Genomic DNA, 14,344 nt, shown 5'->3' with positions numbered 1-14,344 from the left:
ATATATATATATATATATATATATATATATATTGTGGTGGATGACCGGGTCCCATGACCGTCCAGGATGCCCCTTTGACATTTGTTCCGAGGGAGCAACCATGGGCTGCTCAATCCCTAACCCCACCCCCCCACACAGACGCTTGGTGGCAGGCTCTATGGCTGACGGTGGTGCTTCAGCTTCCCGCAAGGCTCCATGGGAGATGAAGTTCTCCACAGCACTGTTGGGATCTGGGGTGGGCGCCAGGGGACGCTGCCTGGGTCCCTGGGCCTGGCTGGACGAGTCTTCAGCCCCACCAGGAAGTGCAATTGGAAACAGGTGATCATGCACCTGGAGCACTTCCGGTGGGCTATAAAAGGGGCCAGCAACCACCACTTAGTGGCCAGAGTCTGGAGGAGGAGGACAGCGAAGCTTGACGGGAGGAATGGTGGTGCCAGAGAGGAGTGTGTTTTTGTGCTTGTGATATTTGGACTGTGTTGTGTCTGTGGGGTTCACGGGGAAGACGTGCCCCACAGGTGAAGAAAATAAAGGTTTTGTTTGTGTTTTTACACGTGCCTCCGTGGCCGGCACCACGGGTTGCAGCAGGAGGTAGGTGACAGGCCCGGGGGTGATGGGCTCAAAGAATCTTGCTCTGTGTTTTTTATCTGCCTACCTCCTAGACGCCGAGGGGCGGGATACCCATTGGTGGCCGGACGACGTGTGTCCGTGGTGTGTTGGTGGAGTAAGTTCTGGGGAGAGCAAGGCCGACCTGAGTCTTTTACATCCCTTGGAGGACGAAATCCCTGATGATCTCCACAGCACGGTGTTCATTGCGGAGGAGCAGGAAAACCTCCCAGATGCAGATAAGGGGATGGGGGATGTGCATCAGCACCCCACTGACAAAAGAGAAGAGGTGGGGACGGTGAACCTCCACTCCACTCCTGGAGATCTCCCGAAGGGGCCTGTGGGGAGCACAAAGGACCTCGATGGCTTGCGATTAGAGGGGGAGTACAAAGTGAGTCTGAGTCCACCGCCGGCTGACGAAACTAACCTGCTTTGTGCTGGACGGGAAGTGGAGGGCGTCCTCCTACCCCTGCAGTCCCTCTTGCAGGTTTTCCAAACGCTGTAGGAAGCCAAGGAGGCACTGGAGAAGAAGCTCGGCACACCGTCAGGGATCATCCACGAGTGGCTGAAGCGGCGCAGCGCGAGATCCTCCAGCCTGCAGGCTGGGGCAGTACAGGTGAGTGACGCCTGTGCCGTACAGGAAAGAGGAGGGCAGAGCACAATGGCAGCAGTATTGGTCAGTTCTGCTTGTCAAGTCGCCCCGCCTCCTACACGAGACCCAGCCGCGATGACAGACAGCACGGCAGAGGAGTGTGCAGGGAGGCAGCTGGCACCGGTCTCACGGGCATCCAACTGGAGGGGGTTGGCTGTGTTATAACTGCAGCCGCTGTGGTCACGTCTGGTGGTGTTGTCCAGAGAGGACGTCCGGCGTCAGGACAACACCCCCAGACCTCTTGGTTATGTTTCCACAGGGAGGAGCCGTGGTACTGAGGATGCCATCTCCCCATCCTGGAGAAGACCAGCCTTTGTGGGACGTGCCGCTGAGCCCCACAGGCCTCATCTGAAAGAGGGACAATGTGGCAGATGCCCCTTTGACATATGTTTGGGGGGAGCAACCATGGGCTGCTAAATACCTCCTCCGGGACGCTTGGTGGCCACCTCCCTGGCTGATGGTGGTGCCTCAGCTTCCCGCAGGGCTCCATGGGAGCACTGTTGGGATCTGGGGTGGCCGCCAGGGGGCACTGCATGGGTCTTCAGCCCCACCTGGAAGTGCAACCGGAAACAGGTGATCAAGCACCTGGAGCACTTCCGGGTGGGCTATAAAAGGGGCCAGCAGCCACCACTCAGGGGCCAGAGTTGGGAGGAGGAGGATGAAGCTTGACACTGCCAGAAAGCAGTGTGTTTTTGTGCTTGTGATATTTGTACTGTGTTGTGCCTGTGCTCTTACTTCAGCACTAATATTAAAAACTCCTAATTCTTCTCTCCCATTTATTTTCCAGATGGAAAATTTGGACACAGGCCTAGGGGCCGTGCTGAGCCAAAGCGTCGATGGTGTTAAACACCCTGTCATGTATCTGAACCGGAAACTGTTGGATCGGAAGACCAGGTATGCAGTGATGGAAAGGGAAGCCCTTGCGATTAAATGGGCAATTACCCAGTTGAGGTACTACCTCTCTTGGGACAGCAGCTCATCCCGGCCGACACATCCAGGACGCTAGATGGCGTCTTCCCTGCAGCCTAGAGGTGTCCCGGATTCCCGCAGGGCATCATGGAAGATGGAGTTTGGCTTCACAACCCTGCTGGGTACCCTGGGGGCCACTGTGTGATGCTGCAGGGAGACGAGGGGATTTTTGTTTCCCATATAGCCTGGAAGTACTCCCAAGTCACGGGGACGGAGGAACAGAAGTACTTCCGGGCGGAAGAAAAATGTAATTCTCCATCTGACCCGGAAGTGCTGAGAAGTCACGGCAACAGAAGAGGAGAAGCACTTCCGGGTCAAGGACTATATTAAGGACTATGGGAGACCCAGCAAGGGAGCTGGAGTTGGGAGGGAGTGTGACAGAGTGACGGAGCTGCTGGGAGAGAGGAGGAGAATTATTGTGTTTAATAGTGTGCATTTATTATTAGTGATTACTTGTTTATGGTGGTCCACAGAGAGATCCAGGTAAGTACCACGTGACACCCATATCTCGCAGATAGTTCACTCATCTTTAGGCTCTTTGACTGCCTCCCAATCGCACATGTGTGACAATATATAAACACATGTTTGATACATCTTTACCAGGGGTGTGTGCAACTTGGCCGGCTATGGAAATCCAACCCCACTTCGATACCTCCCCTTGCTCGCTCTCAGTCCACGGTGGAATTTGCTGTTAAATGAAAAAGAAAAAAAAAAAAAAAAACAAACTCTTTGGGGTAACAATTCACACTCGATGGACGCAGGACCCGAACCCACGCATGCCTTACTATGGGGCGGCAATGCTAACGCTGTACCACTACTGTTTTTAGCAGAGTGGATGTATACAATGTATGTTTTTTTTATGTATGTATGTAATGACGACTTAAACAATTATATTCAGGTGTATACTATATGACGTATGTTCAGCGTTGCATGAGAACATTGCTTGAGGCAAAGAAGGGATATTTATGAGAGTATTATAGTGAGAGATGTGTCGTCACCCGTATTACTAAAGCTCTTCATTGCAGCATTATGCATTCTACAAGTTGCCATTTGTATGATGCACAATTTATAATTTTATTTTTTGCCACTAAGTATTATTGGTCACAATCATTTAAAATGTATTGATCATCCACAAACATTCATTTCGCCTGGCAATTCTGTCAAGTTTTTGAACTCTGCTGATGCTGTATGTACTACAAACGGGAGCTCGATGGATAATGATTCGAAGCACCGAGCAGACATACGCACTGGTTATTGAACCGCCATGGCAGTCGAAGTGGTGAGCAGTTAATGGAGACTTTGTGAAGCCTCAGTACACTCGGAGGCATTGACCTCTATATTTTTGAGAGTCTATCTGACACTTAACTCTCTAGTTATATTTTGTAATTCGTATTGACATTACACACTTCAGTTGATATAGTTAAGTGATGGCCTGAAACGACAATTCAGGTAGTTGCTAAGAATTCATTATTGTTATTGTGAACTGCTCTGATTCCCTTTGTCTGATGCATAGTGTCAAAGATATATTATCATATATCTTATATCTATATTTACATAAGATTATGTAAATCGTACAACCTTTTTATGCAATGCATATTTTTCCTCAAAACCGTACGTCATATAGTATACATCTATAAATATAATTTTTTCGTCTTCATTAGCAGAATACAACAATGATACTCTCATGTCAATTAAACCAATTTAACATGCATATGTCAAACAACCTTTCTCAGATTAAAATATTTATTTCTTGATGAGGGCTTTGTTTTTCTCATTTTTTAGTGCAAGATGACGGTTCTTCAACAAACTGGGATTTTTTTCTAACCTTTCTCACTAATTTGTACAAGGGGTGCCAATAATAATGGAGGGCACTGTATATATACTTGTTATCTTGGGATGATATGTCACCCATTAGAAAATGGCGGTGCTTGCTTCTTCTGGAGAGCTGCTCATATGGCCGGTAAATATTTTGTATTTCCTTTTTTTATGTAAACTATTTTTCCCATAATTTTATGTGACCAGCTGCTCCGGTCTGGTTTAGTGGGTGCCAGATGACTGGTGCCTTTTCAGAATACTTTACAGTTGTTGGTACTTGTTCTGAGTGTACCATTAGTGACTGTTGGTGCAGGTACCCTACTTGTGGAGCTGCTCCTTTTGGGATGCTTGGACAATCTAAGGTGACACCTCACATCCAACTAGGGAATTCAGCCAGTTTAAATAAACTGGGAATTTTAAATACTCTAGTGCTTAAATGAGGCAAAATAGTGTAACAGGTAAACTTTTGCTGGATGACATCAATAATTTAATGTCTAAAAGTCAGGACCAAGAACATGGCAGCAGTGAACTCCTTGAGGAATATACAGATACAGCCACACCAAGGTATTAATGCAAAACTTTGTGGTGCCCGGCGGGCGATCATGCCCGGCTGGGACTCCCAGGAGGACCGGAGGAGGGCTTGTGGATCCTCCGGAACACGAGGGGGCGTCCTCCCTGGTTGCTGTGGGGACCACGGGTACAGAGCTTGGAAGCTCATCCCTGTAGGGGCCTGTGGTCACCGCCAGGGGGCGCCCCAATGCCTTGGGAGTGTTGGACCTCAGTACTTCTGCCACACCGGGAAGTGCTGGGGGGGGAAAAGAATTGGGAGACACCCGGTGGACTTCCGATTTCACCGCTGGAGATTCCGCCACACAGGGGTGTGGCTTACGAGCCCTCAGGATGCAGCTGGAGCCCTTCCGGGGGGAATAAAAGGGGCCGCCTCCCTCCAGTCAGGGGCAAGAGTCAGGTGGAAGAGGACGAAGCTTGGTAGAGAGGAGTGGAGGCGGTCCAGAGACTAATAAGGCATTGTGTTGTGGCCAAGGACTTAAAGGGGTGATTGGTGCTGAGGCACTGGGTATGTGCACTATAAATATGATAAATAAACGTGTGTGTGGTGAAACCATCGTGTCTACCTGTCTGTGTCCGGGCTGTTCCCCACAACTTAATCTACCACCGTAGTTTCATACTCGAGTAGCATTAATGCAGGGTGTTTCTGTCCAAATGTCAATCAAAGATGAATGAGGCATTGATGGCCCCGCCCCTTTCCTCTGATTGGTGGATTTAAATAGAGTACCCAGCCCCCTTTCCTGTGATTGGTGAATTCCAACCTGCCCCCTCCCAAACCCCGCCCAGACCCCCACCTTAATCCACCCTACCCACCTGATTGGTTCAGGGTTTGTGTCAAGGGCAGTTTTATCAATGCTGCCTCTGCATTGCCCCCCAGTCTGTCAACACTTGTTTGTTGGCTGGCACCCCCATCCTGCCCCCTCTCCTGAGGCCCTTTATATCAAAAGAACGACCTTGCCATGAACCCGAAGGCCTGATCGACATGTCCAGAAATGTTCCTGCTCAAACCCAGCCATCCCAGTCTCCCTGCACATCCTCTCACAGATGCAGGGGCATGCTCCAGCACCGATCTATTATTTTAATAGTATCATGAGATTTAAAATATCTATCCGTCTAACCTTTGCTTTATAATTTGTAAAAAAAAAGCAAAGCCTTTTCTACCTAAACCGCTTTTAATTGCTCTCTGTAAGCCACAGTTCAAGCAAAACAGCTTCCCCATCTCACAGAAAGGCTCGCTGACAGGTCCTGTGCGTTCATGGATCAGTGTAGAGAGAGCGGCCACGTTCCTGTTGCTGTGTGCTGCCGGGCACCCGCAGCCCCTCCGTGGCTGAGAAAACAGACACTCGTTTTGTGGTTTTTAACTTTTGATGGTAAAGGATTTAAGGTATTACATGTAAAACACAAGATAACCAGTTCGATATAAGCCTTTTCAAAATCAGACAGAGGTAAATAATATACAGCAATTCCCTTTTAAATCATTTTTGATACGTATAATAATCTATCTATCTATATAAAACAAACCCTTTTCTACCAAATACACCACATTTTAAAAAATCAAATACATTTATGTACGTATTTTCAGCTGAGCTAAGGATCCACATTGCGCTGAACTTTCTAAGGGTGAGAGGGAATCGGCACACTTGAATAACAAGCTACCAGAAGTGGGGTTCGAACCCACGCGGGCATTTGCCCATTGGATCTTAAGTCCAACGCCTTAACCACTCGGCCATTCTGGTGGTAGGAAAAGGCGGATTAAGCACTCTTTGCCACTCCGTGAAAACTGTGATCATTCTTTCAGCTCCTTCAAAAACAGGTGGAGACTCATCTTCTCTTCCAGCGCAGAAGGCCAGAAGGGGCGACTCCCACTTCAGCAGCACACATATGTGTGTCCTGCTCAAACATTATGTGAAATACTCGATGTAACATTGGCTTTTCTTTTGCTGATACGCGTGATTGGACAGCTGACACAAGAAACAGGTTCACGCATACAGGTCTTTAACATAAGTTCATATCTTCCTGTTGTTAATGTAAAGCGGTCTTATAATGGGACAAAGGGCACACACTTCCTAATAGAAATCACTCTCCTTATTATAAAGTCTGCTTTCAAAAAATAGCGCTCTTTTTGGTATATAAATAAGCATTCAGGCCAGTCCATTACACAGCTGGCCATTAATACTGAAAGAGGACTCCGAATCTCATCGAAAGACAAAACGGTGCGTCTTCAATATCTTATTAAAACAATGTTTTCTATTCATTTATTTTTTATGGATAGGACTAAATTAAATATAATTATTGTTAATACAGTCTATTCTCCCGAGAGTCACAGCAGTCAAGATCACGGTACGGCATATTATTGATTATTATATGCTTTAAAAAACGTATTGCTGAATCCTTATATTTTATCCTTAGGTCAATATTTCCAAGTTGATTCTCCGATCTATTACTCGGAAACTGGTAACTCCCTTTTTAAAAATATATATCTGTTTAAAACGAGAGGGGCTGGGGATTTACAATTCAAAATGATGTTAATCATAGGTTACTGTTAATTATTGTGCTCAGTACAATCTCTCTGTGTGTAGGCACGTGAGCGCGGTCGTGTGTGTCTAATATAAGTTGTAGCATTCTATCTATCTATCTATCTATCTATCTATCTATCTATCTATCTATCTATCTATCTATCTATATATCTAATATAGTGCCTTTTATTATCTATCTATCTATCTATCTATCTATCTACTCTATCTATCTATCTATCTATCTATCTAATATAGTGCCTTTTATTATCTATATATCTATCTATCTATCTATCTATCTATCTATCTATCTATCTATCTAATATAGTGCCTTTTATTATCTATCTATCTATCTATCTAGCTATCGATCTATCTTTCGATCTATCTATCTATCTATCTATCTATCTATCTATCTATCTATCTATCTAATATAGTGCCTTTTATTATCTATCTATCTATCTATCTATCTATCTATCTATCTATCTATCTATCTATCTACGTGTATGATGATTAATGTACAAATACAATGTTCATATTACTAAAGCAAGCAATATTAGTTTTTTCTGTTACCAAAACGGGCATTCCAGTCAATTAGTTTTTGTCTCGACCAGGTTGTCTGTTTTTATTTATGTCTTTAGATTTTAAAAAGTTTTTATTCATAAATTTTTCTGACTGTACTCAGAGAAGAAAAGCGAATTCCGTGTCACTGTTGTGGAATGGCCACCCTTAATAGAGCACGAGAAACCCTCCTTTCTGATTTAAAAGAGTTTTTTTTCTTTTTAACGATAATTTTTTTATCACTGAGTTTTTTAACGGTATAATGACGCTTCTTCAGCAGAGGGTTGAGTGTGTGTGTTACTGTGATAGATAGATAGATAGATAGATAGATAGATAGATAGATAGATAGATAGATAGATAGATAGATAGACAGACATTATTATTCCAAAATGAAAAATTGACTTGCCCATATCCATATCAAGCAAGTATCACAAATATAAGACAGTAAAAAACTAAATTTACAAACACTAAGTCACAGAGAAAATTAAAAAACATATTAAGACCAGACACCCTGTGGTGGGCTGGTGCCCTGCTTGGGGTTTGTTTCCTGCCTTGCGCCCTGTGTTGGCTCCAGCAGACCCCCGTGACCCTGTAGTTAGGATATAGTGGGTTGGATAATGGATATTACATTGCACTTCTTTTTAAATTCTTAAGTTTTTATCTTTTTATACTGCATGAATATGTTGTATTACCACAGGGCACACCCACACACCAAGCACTAGGGACAATTTAGAATCGCCAATGCACCTAACCTGCATGTCTTTGGACTGTGGGAGGAAACCCACGCAGACACGGGGAGAACATGCAAACTCCACGCAGGGAGGACCTGGAAAGTGAACCCGAGTCTCCTAACTGCGAAGCAGCAGCGCTACCACTTCTCCACCGTGCCGCCACACAACGTAATATGAAGGAGAAAATTATTTGAGAGTAGAGGAGTTTAAAAAGAAAGGCTATGTAATATGAAGTAGAAAATAATTTCAGAAAAGCATTAAATCATTGAGCATAATGATTAACGGTAACCTATGATCGACGTCATTTTGGATTGTAAATCCCCAGCCCCTCTCGTTTTAAACAGATATAATTTTTTAACAAGGGAGTTACCTGTTTCCGAGTAATAGATCGGAGAATCAACTTGGAAATATTGACCTAAGGATAAAATATAAGGATTCAGCAATGCGTTTTTTAAAAGCATATTCAAACATTTGTCGTGTATAATAATCAATAATATGCCGTACCGTGATCTTAACTGCCGTGACTCTCGGGAGAATAGACTGTATTAACAATAATTATATTTCATTTAGTCCTATCCATAAAAAATAAATAAATAGAAAACATTTTTCTAATAAGATTTTGAAGACGCACCATTTTGTCTTTCGAGGAGATTTCCCCTTGGGATTCATAAAGTATCTATCTATCTATCTATCTATCTATCTATCTATCTAATATAGTGCCTTTTATTATCTATCTATCTATCTATCTATCTATCTATCTATCTATCTATCTATCTATCTATTCGGAGTCCTCTTTCAGTATTAACGGCAAGCTGTGTAATGGACTGGCCTGAATGCTTATTTATAGACCAAAAAGAGCGCTATTTTTTGAAAGCAGACTTTATAATAAGGAGAGTGATTTCTATTAGGAAGTGTGTGCCCTTTGTCCCATTATAAGACCGCTTTACATTAACAACAGGAGATATGAACTTATGTTAAGACCTGTATGCGTGAACCTGTTTCTTGTGTCAGCTGTCCAATCACGCGTATCAGCAAAAGAAAAGCTAATGTTACATCGAGTATTTCACATAATGTTTGAGCAGGGCACACATATGTGTGCTGCTGAAGTGGGAGTCGCCCCTTCTGGCCTTCTGCGCTGGAAGAGAAGATGAGTCTCCACCTGTTTTTGAAGGGACTGAAAGAATGATCACAGTTTTCACGGAGTGGCAAAGAGTGCTTAATCCGCCTTTTCCTACCACCAGAATGGCCGAGTGGTTAAGGCGTTGGACTTAAGATCCAATGGGCAAATGCCCCGCGTGGGTTCAATCCCCACTTCTGGTAGCTTGTTATTCAAGTGTGCCGATTCCCACTATGCCTGGGTACAGCTCTCACCTTTAGAAAGCTAAGCGCAATATGGATCCTTAGCTCAGCTGAAAATACGTACATAAATGTATTTGATTTTTTAAAATGTGGTGTATTTGATATTTGATAAAAGTAAATGATTTCTATTTGATATAAAAGGGTTTGTTTTAGTTAGATAGATTATTATACGTATCAAATGTGATTTAAAAGGGAATTGCTGTATACTATTTACGTCTGGGGCGGCACGGTGGCGCTGCTACCTCGCAGTTAGAAGACCCGGGTTCGCTTCCTGCGTGGAGTTTGCATGGTCTGTGTGGGTTTCCTCCCACAGTCCAAAGACATGCAGGTTAGGTGGATTGGCGATTCTAAATTGGCTCTACTGTGTGCTTGGTGTGTGGGCGTTTTTGTGTGTGTCCTGCGGTGGGTTGGCACCCTGCCCAGGATTGGTTCGTGCCCTGTGTTGGCTGGGATTGGCTCCAGCAGACCCCCGTGACCCTGTGTTTGGATTCAGCGGGTTGGAAAATGGATGGATATTTACCTCTGTGTGATTTTTTAAAAGGCTTATATCAAACTAGTTATCTCGTGCTTTACACGTAATACCTTAAATCCTGTTCCTTCAAAAGTTAAAAACCACAAAACGAGCGTCTGTTTTCTCAGCAACGTGCCCGGCCATACACAGCAACAGGAACGTGGCCGCTCTCTCTACACTGATCCATGAACGCGCAGGACCTGTCAGCGGGCCTTTGTGTGAGATGGGAAAGCTGTTTCGCTCGAACTGCATCTTACAGAGAGCAAAGTGGTTTAGATAGAACAGACTTTCCTTTTTTACAAATTATAAAGCAAACGTTAGATAGATAGATATTTTTTTATCTCGTGATAATACTAAAATAATAGACAGATGCAGGGGCATGCTGCAGCACCGTTGAGAGGATATGCAGTAGCGGCTATAAGGGAGACCTGGCCGGCTGGGTATGAGCAGGAACATGATTGGACATGTCAATCAGGCCTCGGGTTCATGGCAAGGTCGTTCTTTTGATATAAAGAGCCTCAGGAGAAGGACAAGAAGGGGGTTGCCAGCCAAAAAACAGGTGTTGATTGACGGAGGGGCAATGCAGAGGCAGCAGCCATCAAACTGCTCTTGAACAAAACCCTGACCAATCAGGTGGGTGGGGTTAGATTAAGGCGGGATGTGGGCGGTGGTTAGGAAGGGGGCAGGTTGGAATTCACCAATCACACGGAAGGGGGTGCGGCACATCAATTAAATCCAACAATCAGAGAAAAGGGGGTGAGGCCATCAAGTCATCAATCATTTTTGATTGACATTTTGACAGAAGCACCCTGCCTTAATACTACTAACGTTGTTATTGTAATCTATCTAGTAGCAGAGAGCTATGATGACTTTATAATGCCAAACTCTTGTATTTTGTTGTCCAACAGGCTGTTGTATCTGAAAAGGGTCATTCAAATGGTTTAAAAATTACGAAGATCCTAAATGTCAGCGATATAGCACATGAGGAGCTGATAGATGGTCTCTACAACTACCTGATGAAGTGCTCTCCAGAGCTGTATGCACTTTTGAAAAGATCAACACCCGAGTTCACATCATTCTGGATGTGCTGATTCTGGAGGCTCACCTGGATGGTGGAGAGAGAAGAGTTTGACATTCTGTACTTGAATTGTAACAGTTGGAAGCACAAGGACAGTCAGCATCACTGAGGCATTTCAACTTGGGATTCCATCTCAACCATCTCCTCTAATAAACATGTCACTTGCTTTGTCTTTTCCCTTTTTAATTTGTTAGTGTTAAGTGAATGTGCATAATAGAGAACACTTTGTTATTGTTGAAGATCCTTGATTAAGTTCTGTATATTTGAAATTGTCTGCTTATCTGTTTTTTAGCCAATTCATATCATCTTGCATTTTTCTTTAATTTTTATAACTGCATTGTAAATTTTTATTCCATTTTGGTACATTACAGCAAACATGTGTATCCCCATTACATTGTTTCTTTTATTTATATACTAGTCATTTAGCCCGTTACAATAACGGGCGCTAGAACAGTAGCGTATAAACATAGTAGTAACAGTCTATATTAAATGGCAAGGGACTTTGACCTCATTCTTTTTGTTGGTCGTATTTTTCTTTCCTTTCAGCCTTTCTTTTGTTGATGTTTACTTGCTGAGTTGACCGTTCTTCGTGGGCTGCCGCCGTGTATTGTGTGTCTTTAATTTTCTGTGACAGTAATACTGTCTTGTACGGCTCTATTCAATAAGGGCGCGCACAAAAAGGCGAGCTTCCAAAGGGCGATCACAATTGAGCGCGGCGAATAAAGGCGTTCGTAGATAATTTAGTTCAAATGGATCTTTATTTATGCGCGCCTTTATTCGCTGCGCCCAATTGAGGTCGCCCTTTTGAGGCTCTCCTTTTTGTGCGCGCCCTTATTGAAGGATACCATCTTGTACGTCCGCTGGCTTGTACGTTCGTAATATACCTTTAATTTCCTCTGGCGGTAATACAGGCGTGCGCGTCGGTAATATTCCTTTAATCTCCTCTGACAGTAATACTGGCTTGTATGTGGCTGTAATATGAGTCACTGTATTGTGTACCTTTATTTTCCTCTCGCAGTAATACTGGTTTGTATTTCCGTAAAACGCCTCTAACTTTCTCTGACAGTAATATCGCGCATCGCACCGTGCCCAGCGCATGTGCAGTTTACCAGAAGACACACACGCACGGACACCTGGACGCACATAGGGATTTTATATATATAGACTAGCAAAATACCCGCGCTTCGCAGCGGAGAAGTAGTGTGTTAAAGAGGTTATGTAAACATATATATACATATATATACATATCTACATATACATATATATATATATATACATACATATACACATCCACATATACATATATATATACATATACAAATTTACACATCTACATATATATATATAATATATATATATATATATATACATATCTACATATATAGTATACACATATAAATATATACATATCTACATATATATACACATATACATATACATATGCACATATATATATATATATAGTATATAATATATATATATATATATATATATATATATATATATATTTAGACATACATATATACATACATACATACATTCACATATATATATATATATATATATATATATATATATATAGCAAAATATCCGCGCTTCGCAGCGGAGAAGTAGTGTGTTAAAGAGGTTATGTAAACATATATATATATATACATATATACACATATAGATATACACACACATATCAACATATATATACATATATACATATACACATATACATAAACACACACATATACATCCATCCATCCATCCTCTTTATATATACATATACACACATACATACACACACACATATATACATATATACATACATACATAGTGCGTTGTAACACGGGCTGTGATTGTTACATGGGAGGGAGACGACAAATCACAGCTTCCCACTTTCTAATTGGGCCTGTGATTGGTGCTTTGACGGATGCCCAGATCCCACAGTATCTCCCCTTAGGAGAGGCGTTAGACAAGTGTAATTGAATAGCGGTGCTGCAAGTTTAGCTTTACACCTGTTTTTAAGGCTTATTGACTGAAAGGGGCTTTCATGAAAAAACTTAGGGCTTTGCTACAGGATACACCCTCCACAAGTTAAGGAAGTAAAAATAAAGGTATATATTTCTGTTTTATTTAAACCTTTTAAGTTTGTATGCAGGCGGCATGGTGGCGCAGTGAAAGGTGCCAGTTAGGAGACCCGGGTTCGCTTCCCTGCGTGGAGTTTGAATGTTCTCCCCATGTCTGTCTGGGTTTCCTCCCACAGTCCAAAGACATGCAGGTTAGGTGCATTGGCAATTCTAAATTGTCCCTGGTGTGTGGGTGTGTGTGGGTGTGTGCGCCCTGCGGTGGGCTGGCACCTTGCCCGGGGTTTGTTTCCTGCCTTGTGCCCTGTGTTGGCAGGGATTGGCTCCTGTATTTAGGATATAGCGGGTTGGATAATGGATGGATGGACATTTGTATGCATAGCCCTATTTGCCCGTTTCCGTATTTTTCCATTCTTCAGTAATATTTGAGCAAACCCGGAGCTTGTTAGTTCAAATCCTGGTACTGGCACCACTGTGTGACCCTGAGGAAGTCACTTCACCTGCCTGTGCTGCAAAAAACAAAAGTAATGTAACAAATTGTACCTCAGATGTTGCAAGTTGCTGGAAAAAAGGCATAAGTCAAATAGATAAATATGTATTATACACATAGGAACTATTCATTTATTTTCAGTTAAGTCATCTGCAGCAAACCTTTATAAATGAGGGTTTCTCCTTTTTAGATAGTGCAAACTGTTTCTTCTTCATTGAGGTTTTCTCTTGGAGAGCTTTTTTTATTTCATTGAAAATTATACAGTGGTGTGAAAAACTATTTGCCCCCTTCCTGATTTCTTATTCTTTTGCATGTTTGTCACACAAAATGTTTCTGATCATCAAACACATTTAACCATTAGTCAAATATAACACAAGTAAACACAAAATGCAGTTTGTAAATGGTGGTTTTTATTATTTAGGGAGA

At 42.8% G+C, this 14,344-nt stretch overlaps 1 protein-coding gene and 2 non-coding genes across 3 annotated transcripts in view; 1 reads left to right on the top strand and 2 right to left on the bottom strand.

Annotated features, from left to right (window-relative positions):
* LOC114664931 (gastrula zinc finger protein XlCGF57.1-like) overlaps positions 1–14,344 on the bottom strand; it is a 607,208-nt gene that overhangs the window by 367,350 nt on the left and 225,514 nt on the right. The gene's annotated exons all lie outside the window — the stretch shown is intronic.
* Positions 6,260–6,342, bottom strand: trnal-uaa (transfer RNA leucine (anticodon UAA)). The gene has a single exon. It is a non-coding gene; the product is annotated as a tRNA-Leu (tRNA).
* Positions 9,645–9,728, top strand: trnal-uaa (transfer RNA leucine (anticodon UAA)). Its single transcript has one exon. It is a non-coding gene; the product is annotated as a tRNA-Leu (tRNA).

The sequence above is a fragment of the Erpetoichthys calabaricus genome, chromosome 1, assembly GCF_900747795.2.
Source record: "Erpetoichthys calabaricus chromosome 1, fErpCal1.3, whole genome shotgun sequence".
Taxonomy (NCBI): domain Eukaryota; kingdom Metazoa; phylum Chordata; class Cladistia; order Polypteriformes; family Polypteridae; genus Erpetoichthys; species Erpetoichthys calabaricus.
This window is presented reverse-complemented; position numbering and strand designations above follow the sequence as displayed.